The sequence below is a fragment of the Eptesicus fuscus genome, chromosome 12 (assembly GCF_027574615.1).
Source record: "Eptesicus fuscus isolate TK198812 chromosome 12, DD_ASM_mEF_20220401, whole genome shotgun sequence".
Classification (NCBI taxonomy): domain Eukaryota; kingdom Metazoa; phylum Chordata; class Mammalia; order Chiroptera; family Vespertilionidae; genus Eptesicus; species Eptesicus fuscus.
The window spans coordinates 31,550,986-31,569,633 of NC_072484.1; the positions used below are offsets into that span (position 1 = coordinate 31,550,986).

The 18,648-nt window shown below is 40.7% G+C and overlaps 1 protein-coding gene and 1 long non-coding RNA gene across 2 annotated transcripts in view; one reads left to right on the forward strand and one right to left on the reverse strand.

The window, feature by feature from the left end:
* The window catches only part of CSNK2A1 (casein kinase 2 alpha 1), a 56,706-nt gene that overhangs the window by 1,016 nt on the left and 37,042 nt on the right, over window positions 1–18,648 (forward strand).
* LOC129151018 (uncharacterized) overlaps window positions 10,727–18,648 on the reverse strand; it is a 37,113-nt gene continuing 29,191 nt past the window's right edge. The window contains exons 2-3 of the long non-coding RNA XR_008557824.1: window positions 12,827–12,967; window positions 10,727–10,847 (exon numbers count right to left, since the gene is read on the reverse strand). This is a non-coding gene — a long non-coding RNA (uncharacterized LOC129151018). The remainder of the gene's footprint in view (window positions 10,848–12,826; window positions 12,968–18,648) is intronic.

The following is an 18,648-nucleotide window of genomic DNA, read 5'->3' on the forward strand; positions in this document are numbered from 1 at the left end:
GGTGGCAAATTAATTGGAGAAGACTTGATTACCTTTCAGCTGCCGAGGTCTATGAGGAGGGTGTGTGGGAAGAGAGGAGAGGAAAAGAAGGCTAGAAAGGGAAGATTCTTCTTCTTCATAGCTGGGAGACCTCCTCCCAGCCAAGGGGTTGCAGTACAGCCAGTGGTAAGGACCCAGACTGCCTGGGTGCCTGAATCAGTGTGACTGCTATTTACAGTGCTGCCACCGTTTAGTCGTGTGACCTAACCTCTGTAAACCTCGGCTTTTCTGTCTTTAAATTGGGGTGATAATCTTCTCTAGCTCATAAGTTTATGGTGAAGAGTAAACAAGATAATTTGTGTCAAGTGCTTACCACAGTGCCAGTAAGTGCTGGGTAGATCTCACTGTAACTATTATTAAAAGGGACCAGCTGGTATATTTGGTTCCAAGTAAAATTTATAGTCAAGAATCTTAACAGGAGGGAAGGCTTCAGAATATTGCCTTTGTAGTTGCTGCAGTGTTTTTGTTTCATTGTCAGTCTTCTGGGTTAACTGGCTTGTTGGACCTTGGGGATGAAAGATCAGGACCCATACTAGTACTCCCGCAGATCATTTTAAAAAGTTCACCTGCAGCCCAGCCTGCGTAGCTCAGTGGTTGAGCGGCAACCAATGAACCAGGAGGTCACGGTTCGATTCCCTGTCAGGGCACACGCCCGTGTTGCGGGCTCAATCCCCAGTTTGGGGCGTGCATGAGGCAGCCGATCAATGATTCTCCATCATTGATGTTTCTCTCTCTCCCTCTCCCTTCCTCTCTGAAATCAATAATACACACACACACACACATTTCTAAAATTTACCTGCAGTTTACCACAGAAGGTTTGTCCTTCTGTGACTTTGAAATAGATGAATTTTCATTTCTGTTGGAGGAGGGTGTATGACTTGAAAAAGGAACACAAGGATTGTGAGTTTCCTTAGATTGATTTATTAACTGATTACAAAGTTTGGTCACCCTAGGGCAGTGGTCGGCAAACTCATTAGTCAACAGAGCCAAATATCAACAGTACAACGATTGAAATTTCTTTTGAGAGCCAAATTTTTTAAACTTAAAACTTCTAATGCCACTTCTTCAAAATAGACTCGCCCAGGCCGTGGTATTTTGTGGAAGAGCCACACTCAAGGGACCAAAGAGCCGCATGTGGCTCTCGAGCCGCAGTTTGCCGACCACGGCCCTAGGGCAACGTATGCCTGGTTATGTCCTTTTGTACTGAATACAGTAGAGAAGAGAAGCACACATTGGGGAGGGGGGGCACACTGTGTTATTTTCTGCATAATGGGTTCATTGATTGCCTTTTATTGGGGATGAAACGGGTGGCACTTTCTTTTCCACAGTGTATTTTTAAGCTTTCCTGTCAACTAGCCACCCTCTTCAGGGTGAGGCTTTGAATTTACAGTTGTCTCTGTCTCTGAACATACACCTTTACATACTCCTTTGGAGAAAGGAGAAATTTTCTTTAGGAACTGAGTTTAAAGCCTTACATAGGGTTTGGGTTTGTAATAGACAGAATGGCCCCTCCCCAAATAAGATGTTCATTCTCTAATCCCCAGCATCTTTACATATGTAACATGGTAAAGGGGACTTTGCAGATGTAATTAGGGTTAAAATAGAAAGATTGTCCTGGATTTTGTGGGTAAGCCCTGTCTAAAAGCAGAAAACTTTCTGTAGCTGAGAGTTAAAAAAAAGAGATGGGTCAGAAGCAAAATTGGGAGATCAGAATCATGAGAGGGACTCCATTTGCTGTTGCTAGAGGGGGCTACTGGTAACCCATGAGAAGGGATGTGGGTGGCCTCTAGTAGCAAAGACCAGCTCTGGCTGACAGCCAGCAAGGAAAAGGAAACCTCAGTTGTACAGCCACAAGGAACTGAATTTTAACAGTTCTACATGAGCTTTGAAATAGATTCTTCCCCAGAGTTTCTGGCAAGGAATACACCTTGATTTTGGCCTTGTGAGACCCTAACAGGAGACAGCCCAGTTCACTCAACCTCAGAAACTGAGATAATAAATTTCTGTTGTTTTAAGCCACTACATGGTAAATGTAGTGTGGTAATTTGTGTGGTAATTTGTTATGGCAGCAATCGCACACTAGTATAGATTTTGATACCAGGAGTTGGGGTACTGTTACCTAAAAATGTGGAAGGGGCAGTGGAGGCCAGAAATTTTTTTCTTTTTCTTTTTTTTTTGTTTTTGAGAGAGAGGAAGGGAGAGGGAGAGATAGAAACATCAACGATGAGAGAGAATCATTGATTGGCTCTCTCTTGCAGGCCCCCCATTGGGATCGAACCCGCATCCCAGGCATGTGCCCTTGACCAGAATCAAACCCGGGACCTTTCAGTCCACAGGCTGATGCTCTATCCACTAAGCCAAGCCAGCCAGGGCCAGAACATTTTTGAGGAATATGATAGAAAAGACTTAGAAGAACAGATTGTTGCTAGAAATATGGATGTAATGCCTTTGTTAGTGAGGGCTCGGGTGGAAGTGGGATATGCATTCATTGGAGACTGGAGGAAAAAGGATCCTTGTTACAAAGTGGCAAATATGCTTAAGAATTGTGTCCTGTGGTTATGTGGAAAAGACACCTTAATGTGATAAACATGGATATTTGGTTGAGGAGATTTCCACGGAAAAAAAGTCTTGAAAGTGTAGCCTGGTTTGTTTTGTGGATCTGAGTCTGACTAGTGGAGTGAACCTTTGTGAAATTCATGTAAAGCCTTCTAGGTTCTTGAGGATTTATACTAGCAGAAACAGCTTGGCTTGAAAGAGAGAGTAGGAAATTAAAGAGGGCTGTGAACCCCCTAAATGCTACTAGCAGAAAGCAGGCTGGTAAAACTAATCAGGTATAAATGTACTGGTTTTCATAAAAAAAAAGAAGGGTGGAACCAAGGGCGCAGAGAGCTGAATGTCACTGAGGATTTTTCTCTGGTTTGGAAATGGAATGAATGGAGTTAGCTCAGATTTTAAAACTGCTTTGGACCAATGGATCTGTTTTATATTTTCCCTGTTCGGACTAGAATGTCTATAACTGGTGCCCTGTCCCTGATCCCCATTGCATGTTGGGAGCAAATAACTTTTTTTAAAAAATTGTACGCCAGGGATTGTAGTTAATGTATTAAACCCAGAGCCTCGTTATACCTAATTTAGATGATGAGTTTTGAGACTTATGAGCTTTAGTTGGGAGGCAAGAGAGTGGGTGTAGTAGATATACTGACACTCCCCTACCCCCAAAGATGTTCGTAACCTCATCCTTGGAATCTGAATTACAGTCAAAGTCACATGTGGCAAAGGGACTTTGCAGATAGGAAATTATTCTATTGCAGATTATCCTGGTTTTCTGGGTGGGGATTATTTTCTAGATAACAAAGGCAGCAATGATAATTATGTAAAGTGATTTGGTCCTGGAAGACTTCACAAAATGATGGGTTGAGTGGAACCTCTGCCTGCCTGCCTGCCTTCCTTCCTTCCTTTCCTTTTTTCTTTCTTTCTTAATCCTCACCAGAGGATATTTTTCCATTGATTTTTTTTTTTTTTTTTTTTTTTAGAGAGAGCAGGAAAGACAGAGAAATTTCAGTGTGAGGGAAACACATCAGTTGGTTGCCTCCTGCATGTGCCTTGACCAGGGCCCAGGCCATGGAGGAGCCTGCAACCAAGGTAGTTGTCCTTGACCGAAATCAAACCCAGGACCCTTTGGTCCTCAGGCCAACGGTCTATCCACTGAGCCAAACCACCTAGGGCTTTATGCTTCTTTCTTAATGTTTAAGTGTCTTGTTACTGGCTTTATATGCAATTTGAAGGGACTACATGACCAGCTTGGTTAAATGTAGATTCTAGAGCTACAGGCCATTTTAGTAGGATTTCTATAAATTGATGATTCTTCCATGCCTATAATAAACTTCTTGGATAAAGAACACAATTTCTTCATTAATTTTTATTGGCTGAATAAAGCAATGAGTTTATGTGACAACCTTTTAAAGACTTAATTTTCTATTTTTTAGAGGAGATAGAAATGGGTGATTGTTTTTATGAATTGATAGCCACCTATACGTACAGTGGTCTGTCTGTTCTTTCACTCCTCCCATCCTAATCCAAAGATGTTGTAAGGTCGTTTCTCCCTGTCATTGTTATTTGAGGTGAAGAGTCAGATTTGAGGATCATACTTGCAGAATGAACTTCTAACTTTTAAGAAAAAGTACTGTTTTTTGTTCTTCCAACAGTATCCTAGTGATTAGATTCATAAAATGACTACTGAGGGAGACTTCAGAGGATAGAGGAATTTTGTTTTCTTTTTTTGAGTTAGTTACCTAATTACAGAGATGATTACAAAATCAGAACATTTCAGGGTATGAGTAACTTTTGAGATTATTTGTTGGACTTTTAACTTTAGAAGAAAAGAAATTGGGCCACATAAAGGTTACATGGTTCAACCAAGTATCTTAGCCCTCGAGCTGGCCTAGGATCCTGGTCCAGGCAGTGGAGATTCATGGCTTTTGAACTACACCACATCTTTGAATAATGTGTTTTTTGTTGTTGTTTTTTGTTAGAAGCTTGATGTGATGCCATAGGAACTTAACTCTTGTTTATATTGATTAGCCTGCGGTAAAATTGGTTTCCTTATACTTATAGACAACATTAAGTGAAGACTTACTATATATCCCTGTGCACCCCTCCCTGCATTGTCCTTTTTCTAGATTTTAACTTGGAAAGGTTATCTTTGTGCCTCAGTTTCCTCATGTGGTCATTGTGAGTATTGAGATTATGCATGTAACACATCTCTATATATATATAAAAGCCTAAGCGACCATTCGACCCGTAGCTATGACACACACTGACCACCAGGGGGCGGATGCTCAACACACAGGTATGGAAACGTGGAACAGACTGATGAATCTCAGTGGGGAGGGTGGGAAGAGATTAACCAAAGATCTTATATGCATACTAGAGGCCCGGTGCTCGGATTTGTGCACCGGTGGGGTCTCTTGGCCTGGCCTGTGGGGATCGGGCCAAATCCGTGCACCAGGCCTCCGACATCCCCCAAGGGGTCCCAGATTGTGAGAGGGCGCAGGCCAGGCCAAGGGACCCCACCGGTGCCTCTAGTTTAGCATAATACTTAACACAATAAGTGCCCAAAAGATGTTAACTGTTACATTTATGATTATTATTTTGACAACTATATGACATTTGCATAAATTACAGTACAAGGTGTATAAGTTCAAAAATTGAGAACTGATATGATTTGGCATTGGATTAGGTAAGGGCTTAGAATTTTAAGGTAATAATGCTTATGATACTTGATTTAAAGTGACAAACTGAATTTGATCCTAGGTCTAACATAATTCATTGGGTGACCTGGACCAAGCTCATTTCACAAGAGTATTAGTGTGTTTATACACCTAAATTACTTTGACTCTTAAGGTGGATAATTTCAAAAGTAGAGTATCATTTAATTGTTTCTTAATAGAAATCTAGGCCACCTGGCTTTTCAAATGAAGAAATTCCTCTAGGACAGTGGTCGGCAAACTCATTAGTCAACAGAGCCAAATATCAACAGTACAACGATTGAAATTTCTTTTGAGAGCAACATTTTTTAAACTTAAACTTCTTCTAACACCACTTCTTCAAAATAGACTCGCCCAGGCCGTGGTATTTTGTAGAAGAGCCACACTCAAGGGGCCAAAGAGCCGCATGTGGCTTGTGAGCCGCAGTTTGCCGACCACGGCTCTAGGATTATTAAGAAACTGCTGTCATTGTAACAAAGCATATATTTACATTGGGTTATAAGTCATTGGCAGTTTTTCTTAAATATTTGGTGTACTCCAGGGTAGAGAATCAGCAGACTTAGTTGTTGACCAAACTTTTTTTTTTTCATATTGTAGAAATCAAGGATTAAGTCTTTAAACGTTTTAGGTAAATGAATTCACAGTGTCATGCTAGGAGTGGCATTTCACTGGTTTCTACAAATTCTGTGTCTTAGACATAAGAAACCTACTTAGCAACAGTTACTATGGTGGGCAAGCTTTTTTTACATTAGCAATAATAGTGTTTTCTTGCATAGAAAATAATTGTGTTATCTGAAATGAGTGTTTTAGGGTTTAATACCAAGGTATACTTAGAAATATCTTTAAATACCTTTATATTGGCCACTGTTTTTCTTTTCACACTTTTTGATTTTGTGGATTTTTCTGACAGGTTTTTATTAGCTGAAACATTTTAATCTGCTTGAAAAGGTGAACACTAAAATTTTTTCTGAATTTATGACATACAGTAACAGGCATTTCTCCATTTTAGTTATTTCATTAATGTTCTACAACATTTAGGAAAGCAACCCTGTTAAAAATGAATAGTAAATTATTTTTCTAAAGAAATGAACCATAGCATATTATAAAGTACAAAATAGTCATTTTGGGCTATTGAATTTATAACTAGTCAAAAGATGTTACTCATTCAATAGACCCTCAGTGCCTACTACATTTCAGATAGATGCTGTGCTAAGGATCTCTAGATTGTCTCTATCCTCAAGCTTACAACTGAGGACATTTTGTAATGATGCATGTATCATTCTACAATTTAGTAGCTTTCTGAGATGTTTTCTTATGAAAATTTCTATTGGCTTTCCTCAGACTTGGGGAAAATTCAATTGTATAGTTTCTGAAACAGCTACAGAAATTTGGGGGTGGGGAGTTCAGACTTTCTCACTCTTTAACATTGCTTGTCAGGGGGGCGTGGGCAACAGGATTGTTGGAATGAGATAGACCAAGTCTGGGAACCGTTACTTAACATCTCTCAAGCCTAGATTTTTGTCTAAACAATTTAGATAACTACCTTGAACAACTTAATTATTAACCTGTAAAAGGGGGTTAGTAGTACTTGTGAGTATTAATAACTAAAGCAGCAGATAAATTTATCTCAGGGTTACTGTGAGGATTAAAGGAGATAATTTATGAAATTCTGGGCACCTAATATGAGTTCTTTCCCTTTTCTGTCAGTGAAATCAGTGTGTTCATTGTCAGTGCTACTACTTTTTATTCTTTATTTTCATTTTCTGCTGCCAGTAGTTCTTATTTTTTAATGAGGCCTTTTGACCTGTACTTCCTGTTTCTGGTCTGGCCTGCTTAATGGGTGAGGTACTAAATTGCTGCTGTTGATAGGTGGGTTGGTATGTAACTCAAGCTCGGTGTAGATGCCTCAGTTACTCATATACAGTGCAAATTGTGAGTGGTTCTTGAGTCTTCATGAATATAGGATTCTCTTGCTTCTAGGTAGAGAAGTGAATTCCATCTCAGACTTGGGGAAAATTCAAAGTTTGCTTACCTTATAGACTTGTGAACCTGGATTAGAGGTCTTATTTCTCAGTGGTCCTATGGTTTATAGTTTGGGAATTACTTATGCATTGTATGTTAGGGATATGTTTGAAGAACATTATCCTGCATTGACATCTTCTGTATGCCCTGTTCTCTTAGGTAACGCGCTAATTTGCTTTGTATTCTTAAATAATACACTCCTTAGAGAAGGAACCTGTCTCTATCAGTAGTTTAAAGTAGTTAATATGTTCTGTGTATTTATGACTATGTAGCATGAAAACAAATAGCCATCTGCCTTGCAATTTTTCTTCCTAAACAGGGGTTCAGATCTGGCCTCAGCCACTTAGTAGTCCTGTGACTTGGCAGGTTTAACCTCTGGACATGTTTATTTCTAAAATGGGAGTGTGCATCTCATACCAGGCCAGGCTATTAGAGGCATTTAAATGATAGCAATAATTATTACATATATAAATGCTGGGTTATACTTTTAAGTTACTCTAGGTCTCAAATGAAGTTTTCTTTTAGTTCCAGAAAGTTGTGGCCATTGGAATAAAGTGTCAGTTGTGACTTTATTTTGTTTTTGTTGCCTGTATAAAAATATATACAGTGATATCTTTGCCTATCATCCTATATAATAAACTATATAATAAAAGCCTAATATGCAAATCAACCTAACGGTGGAATGATTGGGGGGCGGGGCCGGCGAGCGGGTGGTGCCAGGCCAGCCAAGGTGGGTGCCAGCAGGCAGAGGGAGGGGACAGCGATTGGGGGGTGGGGCCGGCCTCTTCACTGGCTGGCAACATCCCCCGATTGGCCTGCAGGTAGCCTCCTGCAGAAGGAGGCCAGACTGTGGCTTAGGTCCGCTCCCCGCTATCATTTGCACATCCCTCTAGGGTTCCTGGTCTGTGAGGGCACAGGCCAGGTTGAGGGACACCCCCTCCGCTCCCCACCCGAGTGCACGAAATACATGCAGGGGTATGGTCCCTAGGCCTGGCCTGCGATCAGGGCCATCTTCCCTGGCAGCTGACCCCGCCCCTCACCACTACTCAGCCCCGGTTCCCCGATTGCCATTGGGTAATTGGAGCCTGCTGGCCTGGGGGGGGAAGGACTGAAGGGTTGCCCGTGCCCGCCCACTTACCGGCCCCGCCCCCCGCCACAGGTCGCCCTCTGTGTGTGGGGTGATTGGCATGGCAGGGGCCTTGGCCTGGCGCCACCAGAGTCCACCGCTACCCACCCCCGGTTCCCCAGTCGCCATCGGGCAATTGGAGACTGCCCTCCAAGGGAAGGGATCAAGAGGTTGGCCGGTAGACCTCAATCGGGGGCTGCGGGCTGGGGGCAGCTCCTGCATTGAGCGTCTGCCTCCTGGTGGTCAGTGCGCATCATAGCAACCTGTCCTTCCAACATTTGGTCGATTTGCATATTACCCTTTTATTATATAGGACTAGAGGCCTGGTGCACAGATTCGTGCACCGGTGTGGTGCCTCAGCCTGGCCTGTGGGGATTGGGCCAAAACCAGCTCTCTAACATCCCCTGAGGGGTCCTGGATTGTGAGAGGGCAGTTCTTGGGTGATGCACCCCGGAATCGGACTCCCACCTCTCTGGTTCCAGGTGCATCACCCAAGAGCTGCAGCTGCCAAGTCACAGAAGCTCGGCAGCTCCTGTGTTGAGCGTCTGCCCCCTGGTGGTCAGTGCGCATCATAGCTATTGGTCAGATGGTTGAACGTTTAGCTGGTCACTTAGGCTTTTATATATATAGATAATTGGAGACATTACTGGACTTTAGACTTTTGTCAAGTGTTTGAGTTAGAACTGTATTAATTCATATCTAACTGCTTGGGTTTCCTTACAATACTTCCCTTCATTGGAAGACTTCCCACTGTTTCTATGTTATTTATGTTACATTGGCTCTTTGATCCTTTTCTGGTTTAAAGGTGGAGAAATGAAATTCACAGAGGGCTCAAATGTTATTTGTTACTCTATACATGCTGGTTCATTTTATAGAAATGCTTGAGTGTTTTGCCTCTTAAAATAAGAATGTTGTAAATTTTGTACATGAGAATAAAAACAGAATCCTCAGTGATATGTTAGGATTATAATGTCTTAAAAATCCTGCAATTTCACACAAGCAGTAAATTAATGAGTTACCAGGCCTTACTGTGAATGCTTATATTCTGAATTCAGCTCCTTTGCAGGATCAGAAGAAGAAAAAAAATCTATATCCTGGCTTTGAACAGGTTGTTTCTCTGTGCACTTGGTCTTGAGATTTGAAGATCAGAGTGGGTTGGGGAACTGTCAAAGAGCTAATTGTTAACCATTTTTACCTGTTTTCCCCCATTTAAAAAGCAAAAACACCACTATTTATATTGCATTAGTTTGATAGATGAAAGAGAATGTTGGCCATGATTACCACCTTAAGTTGAGACAAGAAAAGAGAACCATTATAAAGTGGAGGAAAAAGATAATTTGATTTAATGTTAACATTCATTTTTACCACTAACTTATTCTTTTGGCTTATTCTTCCAAGCTAGGGATAAAAGGTTTAGTTTGTGTTTGTTGTTTTTGTGGGTTTTTTTGTGCCAGTTACCTCCAAATATATGATCTCCCAGAAGAGATGGTTGCTTATTAGTGTCATATCTGGACTATACTTGAAATAAGGGGAGTTATGAAATAATTTTTTCAACTTGTGTGGGTAATTTGAAACCTGTGTGGGTTTTGACTAGCCTGTGATCTCTCTAGGTGATTTAAACCAGTAATTTTGAGCTAGTGTGCTATATCAGGAAGAATAACAGATGTGTGGAGATACAGGTCCCCTCAGTCTTCTGGCCATTTGTGCAGGATACAGGGCATCTAAGTCAATGATCTTAGGTCTGAAAGTTTTGATTATTTATCCCAGTGTGCCACACAAATATTATGTTCTCTTTGTATTTTGGCTTTTTAAAAGGCTGTAAGCACTAATTTAGAAAGTTCAGTAATGGTATTTTAACAGTTTTAAGATTCAAGAGGTCACTGACCAATCTTAAAATAATTGTGACTTACAAGTTCAAAAAAGACCATTTTAAAGTATCTCTCTGGCCCTCAAGAAATTCTCTTTCCACATATAATTCAAGGGATATATTAAAAATGTAAGCCCTGGCTGGGTGCTCATTTAGTTAAAGCATCATCCAGATACCGAAAGGTTTCAGGTTCCATCCCTGGTCAAAGCACATACAAGAAGCAACCAATGAATGCATAAATAAGTGAAACAACAAATCAGTGTTTCTCTTTTTCTCATCAATTTAAAAAATGTAAGACACTAAAGGATTTAAGTTTGGACACTTAAGAAGAAAATCAAGTTCTTATTTTTTAAGCAGTAATGTAAAGCAAAAATTAAGTTTCCTTGTGTAAACCGATGTCCTCACCTGATTGATTCTGAATGCCACTGTATCTTTTCTGAGGCTGACATTTTGTTAATCATTCATCAAGCTTGGGGCTCATGCTGGAACGTAAATTGAAGCCTAGGATACATTGTCATCTTCTCTGCTTTTAGGAAAGAATAGGGTATACTTAGTTTGAGAAATTTAATTGTTTAATATTTGTGTAAATTGTCAAGTTAATCTTTTTAAATAAATATTAAACAGTGTTAAAAATGTACATTTCCTTTTGTCTAACTCAGTGATTCTTAAATCTTTTGTAGTTTACAGATTTCCTCTGAGTCTGTAATAAAAGCTCTCGAGTTTTTCTTCAAAAAAAAAAATGTACATGCACCTGCTTTTTGGTATATACTTTTCTTTTTTTAATCCTCACCCGAGGATATTTTTCCATTGATTTTTAGGGAGATTGGAAGAGAGAGGGGAAGACAGAGAGAAACATCGATGTGAGAGAAGCACATCGATTGGTAGCCCCCTGCACAGGGCCCAGGCCAGGGTACAAGCCCTTGACTGGAATCGAACCTGGGACCCTTTGGTTCACAGGCCAATGCTCTATCCATTGAGCCAAACTGGCTAGGGCTTGGTATATACTTTGAAGGAGTTCATGGACCTCTGATTTCATTAATGAACTCCATTTTCAGTGTTATAATTTGTATTGTCCAAATAATAGTTTCCCCTCTTTTTAAATATTGCAACATTTGCTTGATTTATCACTTGTCACAGTGTTATTCTTTCAACAAGTATTTCTGGATCATCTACATGACAGTGGTAGAGACTCCTGGGGATACCGTTTTCTGTCCTTGGAGCTTTGTGTAGCTAGATGGATGTGTAAACAGTACAATGGCAATGCTCAATGGAAGAGGTAAGCAGAGTGCTGTTAGATACAGAGAAGAGGTCTTGACCATTAGAATTTTTCTGTAAATCCATGGTCAGTTCTGTATTTCTTAATTGACAAAAGGCATATTGTAAACTGATCCAAGATGTTTTTTTGAAGTTCTAATTGGACTAATAATGGAAACTAAATCAAAGAGCAAATAGTCTTAAATTGAGAACTTAAATGTGTTTGCCATTGCATGTGATAATTCTTTATTCAGTATAGAGCAGGGATTGCTAACTCAAATAACCACAGGAGTTGGGCCAGTAAGCTAAATTAACAGAGTTGTCCAGATTTACCTCTGTCATCTCCAGTGGATGGGTTTTAGAGCCCATTGCTGGGTACACACAGCTCAGTACAGCAGAGTAATTTTGTCAGTGCAGGAATGCAGAATTATTGTTACCAGACAAACCTACCTACCTTCTCTTTTTCTTTTGAGAAACTGAAGGTTAAATTTTTTTTAGTGTCAGCAACTAAGTCACGATTAAAAATAATTTATTACAAAACATTTTTTAAGTATTTTTTTTTTATTGGTTTCAGAGAGAAAGGGAGAGAGAGAGATAGAAGCATCAACAATGAGAGAATCATTGATCGGCTGCCTCCTGCATGCCCCACACTGGGAATTGAGCCCACAGCCCAAGCATATGCTGTGACTGGGAATTGAACCGTGACCTCCTGGTCCATAGGTCAACGCTCAGCCACTGAGACACACAGGCCGGGCTATTACAAAACATTTTAGCTCAAAATTTAACCTAATAACTGATCCAGGATAGGCAAATTCATAGGATTAGTGGTTGTTGGGAGTGTGAGGAATGACTGCTGTGTGGTATTGGGTTATTTTGGGGGCTGATGGAAATGTTCTGGAATCAGATAGTGGTGGTGATTGCACATTGTGAATATACTAAAAACCACTGAATTGTGCACTTTAAAATGATGAATTTTATGTTATGTGGATTTTACCTCAGTTTTTAAAATTGGAATAAAACATACTGTTGAGCCAAATAGGACATAAATGTTTGCTGTAGAGCAAAATGAATAGACTGTGAATCTAGACATAATACTTTTAAATCACCTCTCTGTGACATTGTAGCAATTACTCCGATTTGCCTTTTGTGAAATGGGAAGAATATTACCTAGGTCTTGGACTTGTTAGGTTTAAAAATGATCAATATAAATCCCAAGAAGCAGGGACTGACTCATCATAAGCATTCACATACCTTTATATTTAGAAGCCAGCCAATGTTTGCTGCCCTTGGTTCCAGCCTACTTTTTGTTGGCAAGTCTAGGACAACACGCCCTTTTAGTTATTGCTTATCCATCATCTGCAGAAGTATGGTTGTCTCTTTTGTAATCTACCTCTGGACAGTAAAGGAGGAAATAGGAGAGAGTAGTATTACTTATATTTTGCAGTTTCTTCACTGTAATCAGATGGGTGAAATGACAGATCCAAGGTCATTTGTTGTTAGTGGTTCCAAGGTTAATGCCTTTCAGTAACAGTACTGAATTGTTTCTGTAGCTTTATCAAGGATTGTTGGACACTGTGCTCATCACATGGATACATCACACAGCCTCATAAAAGGGCAAATGGAGCCATATGGCTCCAAAGAAGCATCTCATACATATTAACTATTTTCACATCTGTTTGGGAAGTGGTAGTATGACTTTTACCTCTGGTGTTAATTATAGATGTGAAAACATTTATATGTAAGACTGAAGAGCATCTTTAACATCAGTTGCAGATCAAGTATCCATTGTATAGCTAAACTTTTCTCTTTTTTAAAATATATTTTTATTGATTTCAGAGAAGAAAGTAGAGGGGAGAGAGAGATAGAAACATCAATGATGAGAGAATCATCGATTGACTGCTTCCTGCACGCCCTCTACTGGGTATCGAGCCTGCAACCCAGGCATGTGGCCTTGACTGTAATCAAACCTGGGACCCTTCAGTCCACAGGTCGATGCTCTATCCACTGAGCCATACCAGCTAGGGCTAAACTGCTTTTCTTAATTTTGAACAGGAGGTCTATATGCAAGCAAGGTTAATTTTTGTCAAAATATTGTTTACTACTGTCTTGATAATTCAGTTCTTCAAACATTTATGAAACACCATGCTAGGCACTAGCATAAATACAGGGTGTATATCAAGGGAAATAAGTCAGGGTCCAGGTCCTTGAGTTATCTGCTGAGAAGTGTATAAATAAATTACATGTGATTATACAATAAATATGTGGAAGTGCTTGACTCATTTTGGAGAGGTGTGCAAAGGCTTCATTTTGGATGTGAAACTAATTCTTGAAGGATGAATAGGAGTTCCCCCAGCAAGCAGTATTGGAGTGCAGTGTAAAGGCATGGGATGGGGTGGAGGAGTATGTTCATTACTCATTTGCTTAACATTTACAAAGTTTGTAACTTTTTGGAAGTGTTAAGCTGTACAGTAAAAAGACATTAGGATAGAACAGGTTATAAAGTAACTAGAGGCCCGGTGCACGAAATTCGTGCACGGAGGGGGGTTGTCCCTCAGCCCAGCCTGTACCCTCTCCAATCTCGGACCGCTCAAAGGATGTCCGACTGCCCGTTTAGGCCCGATCCCTGGGATCGGGCCTAAACGGGCAGTCGGACATGTCTCTCATAATCTAGGACTGCTGGCTCCCAACTGCTTGCCTGCCTGCCTTCCTGATTGCCCCTAACTGCTTCTGCCTGCCAGCCTGATCACCCCCTAATCACTCCCATGCCAGCCTGTTTGCCCCCAACTTCCCTCCTCTGCCAGCCTGGTCACCCCTAACTGCCCTCTCCTGCAGGGTTGATCACCTCCAACTGCCCTTCGTTGCAAGCCTGGTCCCTCTCAACTGCCCTCCCTTGCAGGCAGGGTGCCTCCCAACTGCCCTCCCTTGCAGGCCGGGTGCCTCCCAACTGCCCTCTCCTGCTGGCCATCTTGTGGTGGCCATCCTGTGTCCACATGGGGGCAGGACCTTTGACCACATGGGGGCAGCTATATTGTGTGTTGCAGTGATGATCAATCTGCATAGTTCTCTGTTATTAGATAGGATAGAGGCCTGGTACAGGGGTGGGGGCCAGCTGGTTTGCCCTGAAGGGTGTCCCTGATCAGGTGGGGTTTCCTTGGGGCGAGGGGCGGCCTGAGTGAGGGGCCTGTGGTGGTTTGCAGGCCGGCCACGCCCCCTGGGATGCAAGCGGAGTTCCTGGTATCTGGAATTTATTTTCCTTCTACAACTGAAACTTTGTAGCCTGGAGCAGAGCCAAGCCTGGGGCTCCCTCCGAGGCCCGAATCCATTTGTGTTTGGGTTATAATTGAAATTTTGTTGCCTTAAGCGGGTGGGCCTGGCCAGGGTGTTCGGAAAGCTTTGCTACCCCTGTTGCTGGCGGCAACCCTGGCCTGCTCTCTCAAGCTCCATCCTGCTGCCATTTGTTTGAATTTGTTTACCTTCTATAATTGAAACTTTGTAGCTTGAGTGGAGGCTTAGGCCTGCAACGGCTGGCAGAAAGCTTGGCTTCCTCTGTTACCTAGGGAACCTTGCTCTCTGTGGCTGTAGCCATCTTGGTTTGGGTTAATTTGCATACTCGCTCTGATTGGATGGTGGGCACGGCTTGTGGGCGTGGCTTGTGGGTGTGTTGGAGGTATGGTCAATTTGCATATTTGTCTATTATTAGATTAGATACCCAGTTACAGTACTGATTGAACTGGGTATGGGACTCTAGGGTTTTCATTTTTTGTGTCAGTTTTGGTAAGTCTTTCCTCTAGAAATTTCAAATTTACTGGCATAAAGTTGTTCATGTTATCCTATTTAAATTTAATTTTTACAATTAATATACAGTAAAGTTGATTTCTCTTTGTATTTTCAATTCTATGAAATTTAACACACACATAGATTCAAGTGACCACATCACAACCAGGACACAGAACCCTTGGTAGGTAGTCACACCGAGTCTCCCACCCCTATTTGTCAACATTATTGCCTCCTTCACTCAGCATATTGCTTTTAAGATTCATTGAAGTTGTATCAATGGTTAGTTCCTTTTTATTGCTAAACTAGAGGCCTGGTGCATGAAAATTCATGCACTGGAGTTGGGGGGAGTCCCTCAGCCCAGCCTGCCCCCTCTCACAGTCCGGGAGCCCTCAGGCAGGAGGTGACCCGGCAATCGGGAAGGCGACGCCCCATCACACCTCTGCTGCTGTCACTGCCAGCAGCGCAAGCCTTGGCCGGCCCTGGTTACCTGAACCTCGGGCAGCTGCCATCTGAGGCTTGCCTGCGCCTCGGGCTGGCCCTGGGGGGCTGAGGGGACTGGGGGACTCTGCAGGCAGGCACGCGATGTGCCTGCTGCCCCAGCAATCTTTGAGGGCGTGGCAATCATTTAGCATATTCCCTCCTTATTGGCTGTGGGCGTCACCATCTTTGAGGGCGGGGCAGTGAATTAGCATATTCCCTCTATTAGGATAGTATTCCATTGTATAGATGGACCACAATTATCCATTTGCTTAACATTCTTTGAATATGAATAGAGCTTCTATAAATTATCTGTATAGTCTTTTATGAATGTAAGTTTTTGTTTTTCTAGGATAAGTAGCTATAAGTGGGATTGCTAGGTCACATGAAAAATATAATTTTAACTTTATAAGAAACTGCCAAACTGTTTTCTAAGGTGACTTACTATATCATGTTGCATTCCCACCAGGGGTGAATTACGTAATTTATGTTACTCTGAATCCTTCTCAACTTACTGTCAGCTTGCTTTTTTTTTTAATTTTAGCCATTTTAATCGATCTGTAGTGTATCTTATTTTTATTTTAATTAAACTTCCCTAATGACTAAAAATAATGTGCATCTTTTCATGCTTATTTATATATTTTTTGTTAAGCGTCTTAATATTTTTTGCCCATTGTTTAATTTGTTTTATTGGTACACTTTTTTTTTATATAAGGTGTGAGGTTTAAGTTGAAGTTCATGATTTTGCAAATGGATGTCCAAGTTTTCCAAAACCATTTGTAAAAAAAAGAAAAAGAAAAACTATCCTTTTTCCTTTGTACCGGTGTCAAAAATAAATTGGCTATTATTTGTGTGGATCTATTTCTGTATTCTTCATTCTGTTCTTTTGATCTGTTATCCCTTTGCCAATATCACACTATTTTAATAACTAGCTTTGTAATAATAGTCTTAAAATTAGTGTCATTCCTCCAGCTTTATTTTTATTTTTTAAAACTGTTTTGGTTACTCTAATTCATTTGGATTTCTTTTTTAATCCAGTCTCTGACAGTCTTTGTCTTTTACCTGGATAATTTATTTCATTTATATTTAATATAATTAGCCATATTTCTGTTTAACTTTTCCCTGTGTGTCTTATGTTCTATAGTTTTTTTCCTACCATTCTTTTGGATTCTTTTTATCACTTTATTCCCCTAAACCCCTTTCTAGTTTGGAAATATATGGTATTTTTGTTCTGTAAGTAAATACCATCATAGATATTATAAGTTAGAGCCATAACATGTCAAAGTCTAATATTCATAGTCAATGTTTATTTGAACATTTCCATAAATTTTTCTCTTTTGTGCTCCTTTTTTCAACTCAAACTTTCTAAGTGGGATTATGTTCTTTCATTAATAGAACATATTATATCTATAGAACATAAAATATCTATATCCAGATATTTACTGGATATAGAATTTTAATTTGGCAGGTTTCTTTTCTAAGCACTCTGCAGTATTAAACTGTTCTTGGCTTCATTGTTGCTTTTGGAAAAATCAACTACTATTCTCATATTGCTCCTTTGAATGTAATCTGTCTCTTCTGCTTGGTTTTCCAATTTCTCCTTGTCTCTAGTTTTTCTGCTTGCTTATAATTATACCAGACGCCCAATGCACGAAGATTCATGCAGAATGGGCCTTCCTTACCCTGGCTGCCAGCACAGCCTTTGCTCTGGCCTAGAGCCGCCTTTTTGCCTTCGTTCCACCAGGAGCCGCCTTTCCATCTTCCCACGCTGCCCAGAGGCCCGGAGCAGCTGGGGCGGTGCGAAAAGCCTGCGTTGTCACCATGGTGATGACGCAAGTGTCCCGGCCGCTGGGCACCTGTGCGTGCAAATTAACCCACCATCTTTGTTGGGTTAATTTGCATACTCACTCCTGATTGGCTGGTGGGCGTAGCAAAGGTACGGTCAATTTGCATCGTTCTCTTTTATTAGTGTAGATCAGTGGTTCTCAACCTTTCTACTGCCGCGACCCTTTAATACAGTTAAATCATGTTGTGGTGACCCCCAATCATAAAATTATTTTCGTTGCTACTTCATAACTGTAATTTTGCTACTGTTATGAATCGTAATGTAAATATCTGTGTTTTCCAATGGTCTTAGGTGAACCTGCTAGTGGTTCTCAACCTGTGGGTCGGAAAACACAGATATTTACATTACGATTCATAACAGTAGCAAAATTACAGTTATGAAGTAGCAACGAAAATAATTTTATGGTTGGGGGTCACCACAACATGATTTAACTGTATTAAAGGGTCGCGGCAGTAGAAAGGTTGAGAACCACTGGTGTAGATGTTTAGTTGTGGATTTCTTTTTACTTATCTTGTTTGTAATTTGTTGGTTTCTGGAATGTGACTATCTGGTTGCTCCTGGGAAATTCTCAACTGTTACTTATTCGAATATTGCCTTTGTCCTGTCCTGTTTCCTCCTTTTCTTCTAGTACCAATTAAAAATATATCAAACCTTTCACTGTATTATTCCTCTCATTTTTTTCATAGTTTTGACTTATCTGCTACATTGTGGATAATTTCTAGCCTATAAAGTATCCTGTTCCCTACAAATATTCTGAAACATCTCTTATTCCTATAAGCATAATTGTTTCGTAGTTTGAGTCTGATAAGATCAAAAGTCTCTGGCCTTTTCTGTTGTCTCTTTTTCTGTCAGTTTTTACTTTGGAGGTTTTCCTTCAGTGTCTAGTTATCTTTTATTATAGCTGGATGTTGTATTTGTTTCTTTTTCTTTCTTTTTTTTAATTCTCACCCAAGGATATTTTTTCATTGATTTC